Genomic DNA, 19721 nt, shown 5'->3' with positions numbered 1-19721 from the left:
CCTTTTCGTTCCTGCAGAAACCTCAGCTTCTTCTGTCCAGTAGAAGCTTCTTTGCACCCGCAGCTGGCATTTCCTGGGCATCTGCCCATCTCCGACTTGCTTGTGACTTTTGGACTTGGTCCCCTTGTTCCACAGGTACCCTAGATTGGAAATCCACAGTTGTTGCATTGCTGGTTTGTGTCTTTCCTGCATTATTCCTCTAACACGACTACTTTGTCCTTAGGGGAACTTTAGTGCACTTTGCACTCACTTTTCAGGGTCTTGGGGAGGGTTATTTTTCTAACTCTCACTATTTTCTAATAGTCCCAGCGACCCTCTACAAGGTCACATAGGTTTGGGGTCCATTCGTGGTTCGCATTCCACTTTTGGAGTATATGGTTTGTGTTGCCCCTATCCCTATGTTTCCCCATTGCATCCTATTGTAACTATACATTGTTTGCACTGTTTTCTAAGACTATACTGCATATTTTTGCTATTGTGTATATATATCTTGTGTATATTTCCTATCCTCTCACTGAGGGTACACTCTAAGATACTTTGGCATATTGTCATAAAAATAAAGTACCTTTATTTTTAGTATAACTGTGTATTGTGTTTTCTTATGATATTGTGCATATGACACTAGGTGGTACTGTAGTAGCTTCACACGTCTCCTAGTTCAGCCTAAGCTGCTCTGCTAAGCTACCATTATCTATCAGCCTAAGCTGCTAGACACCCTATACACTAATAAGGGATAACTGGGCCTGGTGCAAGGTGCAAGTACCCCTTGGTACTCACTACAAGCCAGTCCAGCCTCCTACATTGGTTGTGCAGTGGTGGGATAAGTGCTTGAGACTACTTACCACTCTTGTCATTGTACTTTTCATAAGAGAAAAATATACAAAACAAGGTCAGTGTATATACACATAGCCAAAAAGTTTTGCATTTCCTCTTTTCACTCTTTTCTAAGTGCTGAAAAGTACTTCTAACTTTCTAAAAAGTTCTTAAAAGTTTTTAAAGTTTTTTTTCTGTCTTTCCAAAAAGTTCTGAAAACTTTTTTCTCTTTTTCTATCACTTTAACTCTCTCTAAAAAATGTCTGGCACAGGCCAAAATGTTGATCTGTCCAAACTTGCATATGACAACCTTAGCTGGAAAAGAGCAAGGAGTCTCTGTATAGAGAGAGGTTTGAGTGTAGGGAAGAATCCTTCCTTAGAACTGTTACTTAACATGCTTAGAGCACAGGATAAGGCCATAGGTGCCTCATCAGTTGAAAAAGTACCTAATAGTTCTCAATCTGATTCAGGGACTCCCCCAGGAAAAGATTCAGGAAAGAAACTTCCTAGCCTGCCCATTACTAGACAATCTAGCATAGATGGTAATGATGATGAGCCACACCATATAAATAGTGTTGTCTCACATCATAGCAAAAGCATTTATTCTCACCATACTGGTAGTAATGTTTCTGTAAACCAAGCTGTTAGGGTGGCTTCTGTAAGGGACAGGTCTCCTTCTGTTCATTCCCATCATAGCTCTGTTTCTAGAAATGTCCCTCCCACCAACCCTGATGACAGAATGTTAGAGAGGGAACTCAATAAATTGAGGGTGGGACAAACCAGACTGAAGCTTAAAAAGCAACAGCTGGATTTGGATAGACAGTCTTTTGAATTAGAGAAGGAAAGACAGAAGTTGGGTTTAGATACCCATGGTGGCAGCAGCAGTATTCCCCATAGTCATCCTGCAAAAGAGCATGATTCCAGGAATCTGCACAAGATAGTTCCCCCTTATAAGGAGGGGGATGACATTAACAAGTGGTTTGCTGCACTTGAGAGTGCCTGTGTTGTACAGGATGTCCCTCAAAGGCAGTGGGCTGCTATCCTATGGCTATCATTTAGTGGAAAAGGTAGGGATAGGCTCCTTACTGTGAAAGAAAATGATGCTAATAATTTCCAAGTTCTTAAGAATGCACTCCTGGATGGTTATGGCTTAACCACTGAACAGTACAGGATAAAGTTCAGAGAGACCAAAAAGGAGTCTTCACAAGAATGGGTTGATTTCATTGACCAGGCAGTGAAGGCCTTGGAGGGGTGGTTACATGGCAGTAAAGTTACTGATTATGACAGCCTGTATAACTTGATCCTGAGAGAGCATATTCTTAATAATTGTGTGTCTGATTTGTTGCACCAGTACTTGGTGGACTCTGATCTGACCTCTCCCCAAGAATTGGGAAAGAAGGCAGACAAATGGGTCAGAACAAGAGTGAACAGAAAAGTTCATACAGGGGGTGACAAAGATGGCAACAAAAAGAAGGATGGTAAGTCTTCTGACAAGGGTGGGGACAAATCTAAAAATGAGTCTTCATCAGGCCCACAAAAACACTCTGGTGGGGGTGGTGGGCCCAAATCCTCTTTTAATCAGAACAAGGAAAATAAACCATGGTGCTATTTATGTAAAATAAAAGGCCATTGGACAACAGATCCCAGTTGTCCAAAGAAAGGCACCACTGCTCCTACCACTACAACCCCTACTGCTACACCTAGTGTCCCTACTAATAGCAGTGGTGGTGGGAGCAAACTTACTAATAGCCAATCCAAGGGAGTAGCTGGGCTCACTTTTGGTAACTTAGTTGGGGTTGGTCTGATTAGGGAGACCACAGAGGCTACTTTAGTCTCTGAAGGGGCTATTGATTTAGCCACTTTGGTTGCTTGCCCCCATAACTTGGAGAAGTACAAGCAACTAACCCTAATAAATGGTGTTGAGGTCCAGGCCTACAGGGACACAGGTGCCAGTGTCACAATGGTGATTGAGAAACTGGTGCACCCTGAACAACACATACTTGGACACCAGTACCAAGTAACCGATGCTCACAACATAACACAAAGCCACCCCATGGCTGTTGTAAATCTCAACTGGGGGGGGGTAACTGGTCCAAAGAAAGTTGTGGTAGCTTCAGATTTACCTGTAGACTGTCTATTAGGGAATGATTTGGAGACATCAGCTTGGTCAGATGTGGAGTTGGAGGCCCATGCAGCAATGCTGGGCATCCCAGGGCATATTTTTGCTTTGACAAGGGCTCAGGCCAAAAAGCAAAAAGGACAGGGAAGCTTGGATCCTGGAACAATGGACCAAGTGCTCCCTAAAGCTAGGGCTAGTAGAAGCAAACCACTTCCTACTATCCCTCCCTCTACAGTGGATTCAACTTCTGAGGAAGAAGAATTCCCTCCCTGTGCAGAACCTACACCAGAGGAGCTGGAAGCAGACACTGCTGAGCTTTTGGGTGAAGGGGGGCCTGCCAGAGAGGAGCTGAGTGTGGCACAGCAAACCTGTCCCACATTAGAGGGTCTCAGACAGCAAGCTGTCAAACAGGCTAATGGGGATGTCAGTGACTCTCACAGAGTTTACTGGGAGGACAACCTCTTGTACACTGAGCATAGGGATCCTAAACCTGGAGCTGCCAGGAGATTAGTGATTCCTCAGGAGTACAGAAAGTTCCTCCTAACACTGGCACATGACATTCCCTTAGCTGGGCACCTAGGACAAATGAAAACTTGGGACAGGCTTGTTCCCCTGTTTCATTGGCCTAGGATGTCTGAGGACACAAAGGAATTTTGTAAGTCCTGTGAAACCTGTCAAGCCAGTGGCAAGACAGGTGGCACCCCAAAGGCACCCCTTATTCCACTGCCTGTGGTTGGGGTTCCCTTTGAAAGGGTAGGGGTTGACATAGTTGGCCCCCTTGACCCTCCTACTGCTTCAGGCAATAGGTTTATCTTGGTGGTAGTGGACCATGCCACAAGATATCCTGAAGCAATTCCTTTAAGGACCACTACAGCTCCTGCAGTGGCAAAGGCCCTCCTGGGAATATTTTCCAGGGTGGGCTTCCCAAAGGAAGTAGTATCAGACAGAGGAAGCAATTTCATGTCTGCATACTTAAAGGCCATGTGGAAGGAGTGTGGTGTAACGTACAAGTTCACAACACCCTATCATCCACAAACAAATGGACTGGTAGAGAGATTTAATAAAACTCTCAAAGGCATGATTATGGGTCTCCCTGAAAAACTCCGCAGGAGATGGGATATCCTTCTACCATGCCTCCTTTTTGCCTACAGGGAGGTACCCCAGAAAGGAGTGGGCTTCAGCCCCTTTGAACTTCTTTTTGGACACCCTGTTAGGGGTCCACTCACACTTGTAAAGGAGGGTTGGGAACAACCTTTAAAAGCTCCTAAGCAGGATATTGTGGATTATGTACTTGGCCTCAGATCAAGGATGGCTGAGTACATGAAAAAGGCCAGTAAAAACCTTCAGGCCAGCCAAGAGCTCCAGAAGCAATGGCATGATCAGAAGGCTGTTTTGGTTCAGTACCAACCAGGGCAGAAAGTGTGGGTCTTGGAGCCTGTGGCCCCAAGAGCACTCCAAGATAAATGGAGTGGACCCCACACAATTGTTGAAAAGAAGGGTGAAGTCACCTACTTGGTTGACTTAGGCACTGCCAGGAGTCCCCTTAGGGTGCTCCATGTCAACCGCCTGAAACCCTACTATGACAGGGCTGATCTCACCCTGCTCATGGCAACTGATGAGGGACAGGAAGAAGACAGTGATCCTCTACCTGATCTCTTCTCTTCCACAGAACAAGATGCTCTTGTGGAAGGTGTAGTTTTGGCTGATTGTCTTACTGTTGAGCAGAAAGATAATTGCATAAATCTCCTAGATCAATTCTCTGAACTCTTCTCTACTGTGCCAGGTACCACTTCTTGGTGTGAGCACACTATAGATACTGGAGACAGTTTACCTGTCAAAAGTAAGATCTATAGGCAGCCTGACCATGTCAGGGACTGCATAAAGCAAGAAGTTCAGAAAATGTTGGAACTAGGAGTGGTTGAGCACTCTGACAGTCCATGGGCTTCTCCTGTGGTACTGGTACCAAAACCCAATTCTAAAGATGGAAAGAAGGAAATGCGGTTTTGTGTAGACTATAGAGGTCTCAACTTGGTAACCAAAACTGATGCTCACCCTATACCCAGGGAAGATGAGCTTATAGATACACTGGCATCTGCCAAGTATCTAAGCACTTTTGATTTGACTGCAGGGTATTGGCAGATCAAATTATCAGAAGATGCTAAACCTAAGACTGCATTTTCTACCATTGGAGGACATTACCAGTTTACTGTAATGCCTTTTGGTTTGAAAAATGCACCTGCCACTTTTCAAAGGTTGGTGAACACAGTCCTGCAAGGGCTGGAAGCTTTCAGTGCAGCATATTTGGATGATATAGCTGTCTTTAGCTCCAGCTGGGATGATCACCTGGTCCACCTATGGAAAGTTTTGGAGGCCCTGCAAAAGGCAGGCCTCACTATCAAGGCTTCAAAGTGCCAGATAGGGCAGGGTAAGGTGGTTTATCTGGGACACCTTGTTGGTGGGGAACAGATTGCACCACTTCAGGGGAAAATCCAAACAATTATTGATTGGGTTCCCCCTACCACTCAGACTCAGGTGAGAGCCTTCCTAGGCCTCACTGGGTATTACAGGAGGTTCATTAAGAACTATGGCTCCATTGCAGCCCCTCTTAATGACCTCACATCCAAGAAAATGCCTAAAAAGGTATTATGGACAGCAAACTGTCAGAAAGCTTTTGAGGAGCTGAAGCAGGCCATGTGCTCTGCACCTGTCCTGAAAAGCCCTTGTTACTCTAAAAAATTCTATGTCCAAACTGATGCATCTGAATTAGGAGTAGGGGCAGTCCTATCACAACTTAATTCTGAGGGCCAGGATCAACCTGTTGCTTTTATTAGTAGAAGGTTGACCCCTAGAGAAAAGCGTTGGTCTGCCATTGAGAGGGAGGCCTTTGCTGTGGTCTGGGCTCTGAAGAAGTTGAGGCCATACCTCTTTGGCACTCACTTCATTGTTCAGACAGACCACAAACCTCTACTTTGGCTAAAACAAATGAAAGGTGAAAATCCTAAATTGTTGAGGTGGTCCATATCCCTACAGGGAATGGACTATACAGTGGAACATAGACCTGGGAGTAGCCACTCCAATGCAGATGGACTCTCCAGATATTTCCACTTAGACAATGAAGACTCATCAGGTCATGGCTAGTCTTATTGTCCTTCGTTTGGGGGGGGAGTTGTGTAGGAAAGTACCATCTTGCCTGGCATGTTACCCCCATTTTTCACTGTATATATGTTGTTTTAGTTGTATGTGTCACTGGGACCCTGGTAACCCAGGGCCCCAGTGCTCATAAGTGTGCCTGAATGTGTTACCTGTGTAGTGACTAACTGTCTCACTGAGGCTCTGCTAATCAGAACCTCAGTGGTTATGCTCTCTCATTTCTTTCCAAATTGTCACTAACAGGCTAGTGACCATTTTTACCAATTTACATTGGCTTACTGGAACACCCTTATAATTCCCTAGTATATGGTACTGAGGTACCCAGGGTATTGGGGTTCCAGGAGATCCCTATGGGCTGCAGCATTTCTTTTGCCACCCATAGGGAGCTCTGACAATCCTTACACAGGCCTGCCACTGCAGCCTGAGTGAAATAACGTCCACGTTATTTCACAGCCATTTTTACACTGCACTTAAGTAACTTATAAGTCACCTATATGTCTAACCTTTACCTGGTAAAGGTTAGGTGCAAAGTTACTTAGTGTGAGGGCACCCTGGCACTAGCCAAGGTGCCCCCACATTGTTCAGAGCCAATTCCCTGAACTTTGTGAGTGCGGGGACACCATTACACGCGTGCACTACATATAGGTCACTACCTATATGTAGCTTCACAATGGTAACTCCGAATATGGCCATGTAACATGTCTATGATCATGGAATTGCCCCCTCTATGCCATCCTGGCATAGTTGGCACAATCCCATGATCCCAGTGGTCTGTAGCACAGACCCTGGTACTGCCAAACTGCCCTTCCTGGGGTCTCACTGCAGCTGCTGCTGCTGCCAACCCCTCAGACAGGCATCTGCCCTCCTGGGGTCCAGCCAGGCCTGGCCCAGGATGGCAGAACAAAGAACTTCCTCTGAGAGAGGGTGTGACACCCTCTCCCTTTGGAAAATGGTGTGAAGGCAGGGGAGGAGTAGCCTCCCCCAGCCTCTGGAAATGCTTTCTTGGGCACAGATGTGCCCAATTCTGCATAAGCCAGTCTACACCGGTTCAGGGACCCCTTAGCCCCTGCTCTGGCGCGAATCTGGACAAAGGAAAGGGGAGTGACCACTACCCTGACCTGCACCTCCCCTGGGAGGTGTCCAGAGCTCCTCCAGTGTGCTCCAGACCTCTGCCATCTTGGAAACAGAGGTGCTGCTGGCACACTGGACTGCTCTGAGTGGCCAGTGCCACCAGGTGACGTCAGAGACTCCTGCTGATAGGCTCCTTCAGGTGTTAGTAGCCTATCCTCTCTCCTAGGTAGCCAAACCCTCTTTTCTGGCTATTTAGGGTCTCTGTCTCTGGGGAAACTTTAGATAACGAATGCAAGAGCTCATCCGAGTTCCTCTGCATCTCCCTCTTCACCTTCTGATAAGGAATCGACTGCTGACCGCGCTGGAAGCCTGCAAACCTGCAACATAGTAGCAAAGACGACTACTGCAACTCTGTAACGCTGATCCTGCCGCCTTCTCGACTGTTTTCCTGCTTGTGCACGCTGTGGGGGTAGCCTGCCTCCTCTCTGCACCAGAAGCTCCGAAGAAATCTCCCGTGGGTCGACGCAATCTTCCCCCTGCAACCGCAGGCACCAAAAAGCTGCATTACCGGTCCCTTGGGTCTCCTCTCAGCACGACGAGCGAGGTCCCTCGAATCCAGCGACTCTGTCCAAGTGACCCCCACAGTCCAGTGACTCTTCAGTCCAAGTTTGGTGAAGGTAAGTCCTTGCCTCACCTCGCTGGGCTGCATTGCTGGGAACCGCGACTTTGCAGCTACTCTGGCCCCTGTGCACTTCCGGCGGAAATCCTTTGTGCACAGCCAAGCCTGGGTCCACGGCACTCTAACCTGCATTGCACGACTTTCTAAGTTGGTCTCCGGCGACGTGGGACTCCTTTGTGCAACTTTGGCGAGCACCGTTTCACGCATCCTTGTAGTGCCTGTTTCTGGCCCTTCTCCGGGTGGTACCTGCTTCAGTGAGGGCTCTTTGTCTTGCTCGACGTCCTCTCTCTCTTCAGGTCCAATTTGCGACCTCCTGGTCCCTCCTGGGCCCCAGCAGCGTCCAAAAACGCCAAACGCACGATTTGCAGCTAGCAAGGCTTGTTGGCGTTCTTTCGGCGGGAAAACACTTCTGCACGACTCTCCTCGGCGAGTGGGATCCGTCCACCAAAGGGGAAGTCTCTAGCCCTTTTCGTTCCTGCAGAAACCTCAGTTTCTTCTGTCCAGTAGAAGCTTCTTTGCACCCGCAGCTGGCATTTCCTGGGCATCTGCCCATCTCCGACTTGCTTGTGACTTTTGGACTTGGTCCCCTTGTTCCACAGGTACCCTAGATTGGAAATCCACAGTTGTTGCATTGCTGGTTTGTGTCTTTCCTGCATTATTCCTCTAACACGACTACTTTGTCCTTAGGGGAACTTTAGTGCACTTTGCACTCACTTTTCAGGGTCTTGGGGAGGGTTATTTTTCTAACTCTCACTATTTTCTAATAGTCCCAGCGACCCTCTACAAGGTCACATAGGTTTGGGGTCCATTCGTGGTTCGCATTCCACTTTTGGAGTATATGGTTTGTGTTGCCCCTATCCCTATGTTTCCCCATTGCATCCTATTGTAACTATACATTGTTTGCACTGTTTTCTAAGACTATACTGCATATTTTTGCTATTGTGTATATATATCTTGTGTATATTTCCTATCCTCTCACTGAGGGTACACTCTAAGATACTTTGGCATATTGTCATAAAAATAAAGTACCTTTATTTTTAGTATAACTGTGTATTGTGTTTTCTTATGATATTGTGCATATGACACTAGGTGGTAGTGTAGTAGCTTCACACGTCTCCTAGTTCAGCCTAAGCTGCTCTGCTAAGCTACCATTATCTATCAGCCTAAGCTGCTAGACACCCTATACACTAATAAGGGATAACTGGGCCTGGTGCAAGGTGCAACTACCCCTTGGTACTCACTACAAGCCAGTCCAGCCTCCTACAGGAAGGTATTAAAGTTTTGCCGGCATGTCCCTCGGCCAGTGAAAAGTGTCCGAATGAGGCATGAAAATAACGTAATTTGTACGGCTGTAGCATAGGTAATCATATGCATGTGAAAAATTGACAATTGATTGATCATTCAGATTTCAATGAGTGTTGTGTGAGATCTTGAATTACGGAAAGTGGTACAATTCACTATCTTGATTGATACCTAGATCCAGAGCCCGTAATTTTATAATCCAACTTCTTTGATGGGACTTGACGTGATTTATTCACAAAAATGTGATGTTCGGCAGCTCAGATCTTATATGTTTTTCATTCATGTGTCTAACCAGGGGAGAGGTCAAGTCATTATTTCGTGGTGATCTCATATGTTCTTGAATGCGTTCTTTGAGTGCCCTAGTGGTGCTGCCAACATAAATTATTCCACATCCACATAGGAGAACCTACATATCACAAATTGTGTTACAATTTATAAATGAATTGATCAAGTAGGATTTGCTTTGGTTGAACTTAAGTCTTATGCATTGCTAAATTACACATATTGCACTTTCCACATTTAAAAAATCCATTGGGTAGAGCTGGTAACCATGTGTTTGTAGTGCTTTCATGTCGAGGAGGCAAAAAGCTGTTACACACCCAATCTCTAATGGTTCGGCCCCTCTTATGTATCATTTTGGGTTTGTTCGGAATGATCTGTGCCAATGTGGTATCAGAGTTAAGTATGTGCCAATGTTTAGATAGTATTTTATAGATGGTGTTACTATCCCTACTAAAAGGTGTGCAGAAAAGAATATTACTTTTCCCTCTTAGTTGTTTTTTTCCTGCGTTTCACCAAAAGAGATGAGTGTGTCACCTTGTCTGTCCTGGTCCTGGCTTGGTTGATAGTTTCATTTGAATAACCTCTTTGCCTGAATCTTTGCGAAAGGCAGTCTAACTCTTGTTCACAACCTTGTGGATCACTACAATTTCTTGTTTTCCTTATCATTTCCCCAAAGGGTATTGAGGATATTTGACATGCCGGGTGAACACTGTTAGCCATTAGTAAGGAATTGCATGCTGTGGGCTTGCGATATAATCTGGTATGTACTCTATTATTATGGCTAGAAATTTAAATATACAGAAAATGGATAGACTTTGTATCAAATTCAATTGTCATGTTAATATTAAAATCACTGTTATTCAAATATTCATGAAAATCTAACAACTGTGATTGGGTTCCTGTCCGTATAAGTAGAATATCATCAGTATATCTGCCCCAAAAGTATATGTGTTCCGTCAAAAATGGGGGCCTTTGGACCAAAGATGTATCAGTTCAAAATAGCCCATATACAAATTAGCATATGAAGGAGAAAAATGCGAGCCCATGACTACTCCCTGGGCCTGTCTGTACCACTGTAGTTCGTGGATAAAAACATTGTGATCCAGAATAAAATTGATCATATCAATGAGCATATCTATGTGTTCCATGTAGGAGCCTGATCTTTTGGATAAAAAGTGTCTAACAGCTTCTATGCCCTGTTTTTTTGGGATGTAACTATAAGGAGATGCAACATCCAAAGTAACCCACAGCATGTCAGATGACCACTGCAGATCTTCCAATTTATTCAGAATGTCTTTGGTATCTTCAATGAAGGAAGGGAGATTTTGGACAAAAGGTTTAAGAAAGATATCTACATATTCAGATAGTCTTTCTGTAGAGGAGTTTATGCCTGATTTGATTGGACGACCCAGTGGTTTGGCTCTATCTTTGTGTATCTTTGGTAAAGTGTAGATACATGGAATTCTTGGATAGGGCTTCCAAATGTATTTATGTTCTAAATCAGTGATCAAGCACGAGTCCAGCCATCCATTTAATAATATGTTGAGTTGTCTGGTGATATTGGTCATGGGGGTCTCCTTTAATTTGATATACGCTATTGTATCAGATATCAATTTCAGCGACAGAAAGTTGTCTATCTAGTAGGACAATATTACCACCCTTGTCTGCTTCTTTAATAACAAGTGATTTATTATCACAGAGTTGTTTTAATGCTGGGTGTTCCTGATAAGTTAAATTGTGTCAATGTTGTGTCTAGTTTAAACGTAAGTTGCTTTCCAGTTTTTAAAAATTCCTTGTTACCAATTTGCCGAATACACCAATGACATTATCTGATGCGTTGTTGTCTAGGAGGTCTTTGAAGGAGGACCTCTTGGTGGTCCTGATGAGGTGGTGGTGTCGGCGGGTTGCGTCTTTGAGGACTGCGTGGTTGTCCGGTGTGCGTTCTTGGAGCCATTTCTTTTCCAGTTTCCTGCAGGCGCGTTTGGAGGCCAGGAGTTCGTCAGTGAACCAGGAGGCTTTCTTGCTGGTGGGGTTGCTGGGGGGTTTCTTCAGTGGGGCTAGGATGTTGGCGCAGTTGTTGATCCATTGTCTGAAGTTACAGGCCACGGTGTCTGGGTCGGTGGGCTCGTTTGGTGGGTTCTGGGAGAGGGTGCTGAGAAGTTGTTCTTTGGTGACTTTGCCCCAGTTGCGGCGGGGGAGTTGGCGGCTGTAGCGGTGTGCAGTGTTTTTGTTGTAGGTGAAGTGGACGCAGTGGTGGTCGGTCCAGTAGGGTTCGGTGGTGTCGTTGAAGGTAACGTGGTTGCTGGTGGAGAAGATCGCGTCCAGTGTGTGTCCGGCGGTGTGAGTTGGTGACGTGACGAGTTGTCTGAGGCCGAGGTTCGTGAGGTAGCTGATCAGCATGGTGGAGTTGTGGTCGTTGTTGTTCTCGAGGTGAAAATTGAGGTCCCCGAGGAGGATGTAGTCCGTGGAGGCGAGTGCGTGGGTGCTTGCGAGGTCAGCGATGGCGGCGCAGAACTGGGCTCGTGGTCTGGGGGGTCTGTAGACGAGCGTTCCTCTGAGGGTGGTGTTGGGGTCGGTGTTGATCCGGAAGTGTAGAAGATCTGCGGTGTTGAAGTGGTCGTCGGTGTGGGTGGTGATCTTGAGGGAGGATTTGTGGACGATGGCGAGTCCTCCTCCGTGGCCGTTGATGCGGTCCCTGCGGGAGATCTTATATCCGTCTGGGATGGCGATGGCAATGTCTGGCGCGGATGATTTGTTCCACCATGTCTCGGTCAGGAAGGCTACGTCCGGGGCGGTGCTGTCGAGCAGGTCCCAGAGTTCTACGGCGTGTTTGCGTGCGGAGCGGGTGTTGAGGAGTATGCAGCGGATGTGGTTCGGACTGGTGGTCGTTGGCTTGGGGGTTCGGTCGCATGAGAAGTGGCAGTTGCGGCAGGCGAAAGGTCCGTGGGTGTGCTTCGGGGCGGCTTGGTAGCAGCGTTGGTTTCGGTCTTGGTCGTAGTTGAGTGCGTGGAGGCAGGCGGCGTCGTAACTGAGCCTGGGCGGTGCGAGGTCCAGGGGTCCTGGCGCTGGGCTCGGGCCAGGCGCGGACGGGCTTGCCTCTGGCGCGCCCGCTGCGCTGTCGTGCAGCGACCTGCATTAAGAGGGGGTGGAGGGAGGGAGGAGGAGCTGGGGGCGGGAGGGGGGCGGGGCCAAAGCGGCGGCAAACGGGCGAGGAAGCGGCGAGTATGGGGGGGGGAAATAACGCTAGATAGCTAGAGGGGCGGGGAGGTGGGAGGGCAGGGGGTGTAGGCTGGGAGAAAAGAGTCAGGGAAGCGGGCGGATGGCGCTGGATTGAGGGCAGGGGGCCAGAGGAGGAGGGAGACGCGCAAGGGGAGAGAGCGAAAGCGGCACAATACACAGGACAACGAGACCACTAGGGAACAGGTACAGACACTAGAACACAGGGCACAGATGGAACAACAGTGAACAACAGTGACAACGTGACCACAACACAATACAGCACAGAGAATACACAACAGGTAGAGATGGCGAGGAAACAGAGACAGAAACAGACACGACAGAGCAAACCTTACTGCCCACCACTGGGCCACCAGGGATGAGGCGCAGGCGGGGGCCTGCGGGTGGAGGAGGGCCTCGAACTCCGGCAGCAGCGGCAGTCAGGGACAGGGCACCTGCAGGGTGCGCTGCGCGGCGGGGGGAGCGTCCTGTCCTGACAACAAGGTCAGAGAGCGCACCCTCTGAGCGCAGCGACCTGCATTAAGAGGGGGTGGAGGGAGGGAGGAGGAGCTGGGGGTGGGCCGAAGCGGCGGCAAACGGGCGAGGAAGCGGCGAGTAGGGAGGGGGGGAGAAAAAATAACGCTAGATACCTAGAGGGGCGGGGGAGGTGGGAGGGCAGGGGGTGTAGGCTGGGAGAAAAGAGTCAGGGAAGCGGGCGGATGGCGCTGGATTGAGGGCGGGGGGGGGGGCCAGAGGAGGAGGGAGACGCGCAAGGGGAGAGAGCGAAAGCAGGTACAATACACAGGACAACGAGACCACTAGGCAACAGGTACAGACACTAGAACACAGGGCACAGATGGAACAACAGTGACAACGTGACCACAACACAATACAGCACAGAGAATACACAACAGGGAGAGACGGCGAGGAAACAGAGACAGAGACAGAAACAGACACGACAGAGCAAACCTTACTGCCCACCACTGGGCCACCAGGGATGAGGCGCAGGCGGGGGCCTGCGGGTGGATGAGGGCCTCGAACTCAGGCAGCAGCGGCAGTCAGGGACAGGGCACCTGCAGGGTGTGCTGCGCGGCGGGGGGAGCGTCCTGTCCTGACAACAAGGTCAGAGAACGCACCCTCGGAGCGCAGCGACCTGCATTAAGAGGGGGTGGAGGGAGGGAGGAGGAGCCGGGGGCGGGAGGGGGGCGGGGCCGAAGCGGCGGCAAACGGGCGAGGAAGCGGCGAGTGGGGGGGGGAAATAACGCTAGATAGCTAGAGGGGCGGGGGAGGTGGGAGGGCAGGGGGTGTAGGCTGGGAGAAAAGAGTCAGGGAAGCGGGCGGATGGCGCTGGATTGAGGGCGGGGGGGGGCCAGAGGAGGAGGGAGACGCGCAAGGGGCGAGAGCGAAAGCGGCACAATACACAGGACAACGAGACCACTAGGCAAAAGGTACAGACACTGGAACACAGGGCACAGATGTAACAACAGTGAACAACAGTGACAACGTGACCACAACACAATACAGCACAATACAGCACAGAGAATACACAACAGGGAGAGACGGCGAGGAAACAGAGACAGAAACAGACACGACAGAGCGAACCTTACTGCCCACCACTGGGCCACCAGGGATGAGGCGCAGGCGGGGGCCTGCGGGTGGAGGAGGGCCTCGAACTCAGGCAGCTGCGGCAGTCAGGGACAGGGCACCTGCAGGGTGCGCTGCGCGGCGGGGGGAGCGTCCTGTCCTGACAACAAGGTAACACGTAACACGTAAGGTAACACGTAACAAAAAAAACCTCAAGGCCCCTCCAATCAGCCCAAGTGGGCCAAATCGATTGAGTTGGGTGTTTGGTTCCAGAGAGCTACCTTCTCCATCCAAGGAAGTCAAAATATTTATCTCAGATGCCCACAGAGTCTTGGACATCGTCACGTGGAGCCCCCACACTCTTTGTAAACGTATGTAAGTAGTGAAAGGAGGGCATGTCACATCACATTTGGCCACATGATCACAAACAATTGCTGTTAGTTTTTCCATGGCATATACAGACCAGGTCCTGCCCCACCACATGTTCAGGGAGGGGAAGTTCAGCTGTTTCCACAATTAGACCACGATCAACCGCGCTGTTAATAACAGGTGGGAAAACAAACGCCCCTGTGGAGTTGTCGTGGGGAAGAGTCTGTCTGCCCCGGGTCCCCTAGTGGGAGGATCATGTGGTAACTAGACATTTGTAATGGCGCGTATTGTGCAGAGAACTTCAACTCAGAAAGTTTTGAATACCAAACAGGACTACCAAGTGTGTAGGAATGTGCCACACTTCTCACACTCCTTCCAACATAAATCTGAACTCCCAAACATCTTTATCAACAAAACTGGTGTGCGGTACCAACACCTTATTTTTTATAGGCATTCCCTTTATAGCAAAGACAAATTGAAGATTTGACAGCTCTCTGTCATATGGCACCCCATTTCTCATCGGAGATCTTGGTGTCCAACTCCCTCTCCAATTGCCGCACATAGGCATGTTTTTTGGTGGGCGCAATGTTGGTAATATGTTGGTAAAACCATGATATGCCTCTGCAGTGGGTTTTATTAAGGGATTGGATTTCTATGGGAGTTGTGTCCTGTTGTATAGCTAAGTGTACCAGGGGTCCACCCGCCCAATGCAGTGCCTGACTTAACCTGTAGGTGTCCTGTAGGGTCAGTGCAAATTTAGCAGTCAGGTCCTCTGTGACCACACATCCTCACAATCGTAGAATTCTTGTGAGGCTGATGAGCGCCCTGAGTCCAACTAAACCTAGGGGAAATTCTGGGTTATGCATCAAGGGGTAAGCAGAAAGGGATACGTTGGAAATGCCAGTCTTTGCTGCACCTCTCTCCAGTGTGCCAATAGTGTAGATATCAGTGGCAGGGGCTGGGGGTTCCCTTCCAGGCCTACAAAGGAAGCCACAGAAACCCATACAGAGGAATCAGGGAGACAGCTTGCTCTGTCTGAACACGCGGTTTGCCATTGGGGTCGTAGTTCCAAGCACAGAGAGGGGCGGAGTTGTGCTGGGAGGATATATGTGAGGACAAGTTGAAAACCCAAGCCACCCTCCGCTACAGGTTTAAACAGTGATGCCCTTGCTACTTATGGGGACTTGCCTCCCCACACAATGTCATGCATTTTGGTGAAAATTTGTATACAAGTTGCTTTGGGGATTGCTAGTGGGAGGTTTTGGGACCATACCACAGACAAGGCATGAAGTTTATTTTCAGGCTATTACGCCTTCCTAGCCAGGTGATCTTCAGCTTACCCCACAGACAGAGGTCCTTGAAAAGGGAAGTAAGAAAAGGAGGGATATTGCAATTATATTTATCACTTGTGTGTTGTGGAAGTCAGATTCACAAGTGAGTAATCACTGATGTCTCCCACTGCAACCTGCCTCTCTATATGGGGTCCCTGAGGCTATTCAGGGGGTCTGCTACTCCCATGCCCCATGATTTTGAGAAACTGATTTTAAAACTCGAAGCTTGAGAGGAGGCTAACTCCCTCATCAGGGCAGGGATGGTGGTGTCTGGGTCAGTAATAAGGTAGAGGATAACATCGGCGAAGAGAGACAACTTATGTTTTCTGCTGCCTATCATCATGCCATGAGTTGCAGGGTTGGAGTGGATCCTGGCCACCAAAGGTTCCATCATGAAGGCGAGACTGGGGGATTAAGGACATCATTGCCATGCACCGCTGTTGAGCATTATCAGAGGGGAGAAGGAGGAATTGATTGTAAGTTTGGCAGAGTGTCTACAAAAGTTGCCATCAGTAAAAGGTTTTATCTTGGGCCATAAGTGGATCTTATGTAGAATCTAGGATAAGTATATCCAGTCAACCCTGTCAAACGCCTTCTCTGCATTGAGGGAGAGGAGAGACATTGGTTGCTTCTGCTGGTCAGCCACTTCCATGAGTGCAACCATTACGTGTGTGTTGTCGTTTGCCTGTAGATTACAAAAGAAGCCACACTGAGGTGGAGCTATAAGAGAAAGCTAGATGTGATGACTACGGATCATAAGGATTGAAGCAAACAATTTCACGCTGCAATTTAATAGCTCTATGGGCCTGTAAAAGGGGCAGCATGTAACAGGCTTACCCAGTTTTAGAAGTAGGATAATATGAGATTCCAACATGGTATCAGTAACCACTCCGGAAACCAGAAAAGAATTGAACACCTTCACCAAGGGTTCTATCAGGAGGAAGGCGTAGGTTTTAGGGCATGTGGTCAGGTACCCATCAGGGTGTGGAGCTTTCTACGAGAGGAAATTACTAATCGCTGAACAGACCTCGTCCAGTGTAATGTCTTCTTCTAGGAAGTAAAACACCTCCGCCCTATCAGGGGGGGTGCTAATGAGAATGTGATCATCTTGTGTTGAGCCTGGTAAAAAGTGGAATACTAGTGATGAAACACTTTAAGTATATCCTCCATCTCCTGTTGAAGGTGGCCCTCATCATTCTCAATCTCCCTGATATGATTGTGTCTGAAGCAGATGTGTGACTTATGAGCCAAGCGACCTATCCGCCTTATCCCCCTGTTCGACTTTATTCAAAGCCTGGTCGAGTTCGCCTCTGAGTTGTTGAATCCCATAGTGTCCTGTGAAAGCCTCCTTCTCTGTGGCTCATCTTTGCTTGCCGGATCTGTGTTTATAATTACTGCTTCCAGAGTTTAGTGGTTGCTTGTTCAAATATTGCCATGTGGGAAATAAGCTCCCCACGGAAGACTGCTTTTGTGGCGTCCCATAGGGTCACAAGGCACACTTCGCCAGTGTTTTCGGTAAGGTAATGTTTGATGACATCGTTAATGCAGTCACGAAAGGCTGGGTCTCAAAGTGCAAATTTATTGATGACCCATGACCTTGGAATTGTGAGCTGTGACACCTAATGTCAACCACACCAGGATGTGGTCGGATAGGACTTTAACATCGATTTTAGTGTCTACAAGCCTGGGAAGTAGGCTTAGGCCCTCATTACGAGTTTGGAGGGCAGTGGAGACAGCCTGCCAAAATCATACCACCATCAGGCTGCTTAACACCGCTGGGCCTATTCACCGCAGGGCCGGCGGGCGGAAACAGTGTTTCCGCTTGCCGGCCCTGCGGTGAACAGGGCCTTAACATTTACGTCGGCTCGTAATCGAGCCGGCGACAATGTGACGGTGTGGAGGGTGCACCAGCCCCTGCTGCGCTTTCCACTGCCTGTAATTGGAGCAGTGGAAAGCGCAAAGGGGCTTTACATAGGGGTCCCTGCACTGCCCATGACAAATGCATGGGCCTTGCAGGGCCCCCCCCCCCTTCCGCCAGCCTTTGCATGGCGAGGCTACCACCATGCAAATGCTGATGGAAAGGGGACTCGTAATCCCCAGGGTAAGCAGCGCTGCCCTGGTGGATTGAGACCACCGAGACTTGGCGGCAACCTGACGGCAACCTGGTTGTGCCGGCGGTCTGACTGTGGCGATTTCGCCACAGTCGGACCACCACTTTGGCGGCAGTCAAACTGCGACCGTCACCCAGGCTGTCTGGTGACCGTCAGGGTCATAATGAGGCCCTAAGTGCAGTACAAATGGCCAGTCTGAAAGAGAGCCCTTATGTTGCAAGTGAAACTAATAATTATAGTTTCTCCTATTTCAACACTGGGATTGGTGACAAAGTCAAGCATTTGAGTATTAGAAATAATCAAACCATGAGTATGTCTTGTGGACATAAGAAAAGAATGTGTAGTCACGCTCCTGAGGGTGGTGATTCCACCAGGGATCTATGAAGGCCTGGCCTAGGATGCCCTGAGTTAAAGCTGGAGGTGTGCAAGGTTCATTCTGTCGGGGACAAGAGCGGCTAAGTCAGGAGTCCAGTGAGATATTAAAGTCCCTCTAATAATTATGTTCCCCTTCTAAAGTGAGAGAGCCTCAGAAAAAGGTTAGAGTAGAACTCCTCACTATTCTCCTTAAGGCCATATATAGCAGCAATGGTCATCTAGGTAGAGCCAAACATGACATATAGAATCAGCTGTGGTCCCTCCCAATCCCTGTAAGTACTGTCCATCTCAAAGGAGAGATCTCGTCGAAGAATAGCCACCCACCACCAGGATTTATGAGTATAAGATGAGTGAAAATGCATAGGGTCCAACAGGAGTAGAGACTTTTGCAGGAGTTCTTGAGGCGTGGACAATTCATCAACATTCTGTGTTTGATCGGGGTATTGAAGCCTTGGACAGTGAGGAAAATGATCTGCAGTCATGGAGATGTATGTAAGTGATTCCTACTCATGTAGAAAGTGTAGTGTTCAGAGGGTGGCCCCTCTTTGTCAATCCGGATCATGGTGCACATGTGTGTCAATAAAAACAAACAAAAACTAAATAACAGAAACAACACCAACATAGTTGCATAGCCGAGCACCAGGTGGCCAACCCGGCAACCTGCTATCTATAAGGTCTATAGTACCTCACACAAGAAATAGTTGAAATAAAGAGTCTTGGAGAAGAACAGTACAGTTCAACAAGGTAGGGGCAGGTTCCTGAAAAAACCCATGTGGATCCCCTATCCCCATTAATACTCACAGTTAGAATCAATGTTCAGCAGGAGGTAGAAAACATGCTAACTGATCGCCAATAAAGCAGGATGTCTGTGGACACGCTTTCTCTAGGAAGGAGGTCAAGGCGGAGTGCCCTCTTCCGAGGAAGGTCTGCAACAGTCCCTACCCACCTGCCACTAAGAACTTCAACAGTAACTGCCCCCCAGTCCATTAAAGATGAGTGGTTCCTTCAGGCGATATGGCGCTGCAGAGCTGCTGGTTGGGGTAGCAAAGAAGTAAGGCAAATGCAGCTCAAAGCTATATATATGGCCCGTGAGCCTGGCACACATTCATTTTACAACAGTGCCACTAAGATTTGCATCAGGTGGGTGGGACTGCTGGGCTTTTAAGGGGGCTTGTCTACTATGCTTTCACCCCCGCGTTGCCACCTTGCCTGTGATGCCTGCACGGGGTCCAGTGTCTATCAAACAAGGTGGGGTCCCACCCAAAAAGACCATCACCCAGGTGCTTGCCGTGTGTCGAGCAGGCCCACTTTTCCCTGAT

General features: G+C 48.5%; 1 pseudogene; it reads right to left on the bottom strand.

The window, feature by feature from the left end:
* Window positions 1-19721, bottom strand: part of LOC138278789 (zinc finger protein 84-like) — a 113891-nt pseudogene that overhangs the window by 17547 nt on the left and 76623 nt on the right.

The sequence above is a fragment of the Pleurodeles waltl genome, unplaced genomic scaffold (genome assembly GCF_031143425.1).
Source record: "Pleurodeles waltl isolate 20211129_DDA unplaced genomic scaffold, aPleWal1.hap1.20221129 scaffold_58, whole genome shotgun sequence".
NCBI classification, from domain to species: Eukaryota; Metazoa; Chordata; class Amphibia; order Caudata; family Salamandridae; genus Pleurodeles; species Pleurodeles waltl.
This window is presented reverse-complemented; position numbering and strand designations above follow the sequence as displayed.